Source organism: Heterodontus francisci, unplaced genomic scaffold, assembly GCF_036365525.1.
Source record: "Heterodontus francisci isolate sHetFra1 unplaced genomic scaffold, sHetFra1.hap1 HAP1_SCAFFOLD_51_2, whole genome shotgun sequence".
Taxonomy (NCBI): Eukaryota; Metazoa; Chordata; class Chondrichthyes; order Heterodontiformes; family Heterodontidae; genus Heterodontus; species Heterodontus francisci.
In genome coordinates, this window is record NW_027141369.1 from 4,144,664 (window position 1) to 4,146,327 (window position 1,664).

Consider the following 1,664-nt stretch of genomic DNA (forward strand, 5'->3'; position numbering starts at 1 on the left):
ACTACTTAAATATTTTATTCAATTATTCATTTTATTGCATATTTTATTAAACTTACCACTAGTTTGTTTACTATTTTAAACGTTAGGACTAAAATGGATCTTAATCACTTACCAGATGCGCATCAAGCAGGTCGGTTCTTCCAAACCAATCAACTACCTGCTTGCCTGTGATGTCACAGCTTACCAGATCCTCACCAAACAGCTCCTTCCACTGCAACGAAGAAAGAACCAAATCCTGTCTCCTCACCCCAGCGGCTCTCTGTTTCCCTGCTCTCACTCTCCATTGTGACGTCACTCCTCGATTTTTTTTCCCCTGCTCTGCTCCTCTCTCTCTCGCTCTGTCACCGAGTCTGTGCTTTTGGCACATTTCTTCATTTGTTGTTCCGTTGTGCTCCTCTGTTTCTGGTCCAAAATCTGACTCTGGTGGGACTTGAACCCACAACCTTTGAATATCATCTTAATTATAATTTAGAAGTCCAACACGCTATCCATTGCGCCACAGAGCCTCACACATTTTTATTAACATCACTAAGGCCTTTGATCTTGTCAGCAGAGACGGCCTCTTCAATCTGCAATGGAACATCGGCTGCCCTCCTGACCTCTTGGGCATCATCTCTTCTTTCCACGAGAACATGCACAGTTCCATCAGTTACAATGGAGCAACATCAGACACTTTCAAGATCAGCAGTGGGGTAAAGCAGGGCTGCACGCTGGCGCCAACTCTCTTAGGAACAGAGGAACATAGGAGTCAGCTATTCAGCCCGTCGAGCCTGCTCTGTCATTCAATTCGATCATGGCTGATCACCTACCTCAAAGCCCCTTTCCCATTCTATCCCCATATCCCTTGATGTCATGAGTATCAAGATTTCTATCAATTTCTGTCTTGAACATGCTCAATGATTGAGCTGCCACAGCCCTCTGGGGCACAGTATTCCAATGATTCACCACCGTCTGAGTGAAGAAATGCCACCCATCTCAGTTTTAAATGGCCTACTCCTTATTCTGAGACGATGTCCTTTGGTTTTAGACTCACCAACCAGGGCAAACATCCTGTCTACATCCACACTGTCACGCCCTGTAAGAATTTTGTCAGTTTCAATCAGATCACCTCTCATTCTTCGAAACTTTAAGGAATACAGGCCCAGTTTCCTCATGAGATAATCCCACCATCCCAGGGATTAGTCTGGTGACATTAAAACAAGAAATACTAGAACCACTCAGCAGGTCTGGCAGCATCTGTGAAAAGAGAAGCAGAGTTAACGTTTCAGGTCAGTGACCCATCTTCGGAACTGACATATATTAGAAAAGTCACAGGTTATAAGCAAGTGGGGTGGGGCTGGGGCAAGAGATAACAAAGGAGAAGGTGTAGATTGGACAAGGCCACATAGCTGACCAAAAGGTCATGCAGCAAAGGCAAACAATATGTTAATGGTGTGTTGAAAGACAGAGCATTCGCACAGATTAGGTGTTAATGGACTGAATATTGAACAGCAGGAAGTACAAACCTGAAAAAAACAGTAGGTAAGCAAACTGAACAAACTGAGATGAAATGAAATAAATGCAAAAAAAAGATTAGTCTGTTGACCCTCTGTTTCACCCCCTCTATGGCAAGTGTATCCTTCATAAGATGAGACTAAACTGTACACAATACTCCAGCGCGGATT

General features: G+C 43.8%; 1 non-coding gene across 1 annotated transcript; it reads right to left on the minus strand.

Moving 5' to 3' along the window:
• Positions 1-415: 415 nt before the first annotated feature.
• Positions 416-506, minus strand: trnar-ucu (transfer RNA arginine (anticodon UCU)). Its single transcript is given in 2 exon segments — positions 416-451; positions 470-506. It is a non-coding gene; the product is annotated as a tRNA-Arg (tRNA).
• Between the last annotated feature and the right edge of the window lie 1,158 nt (positions 507-1,664).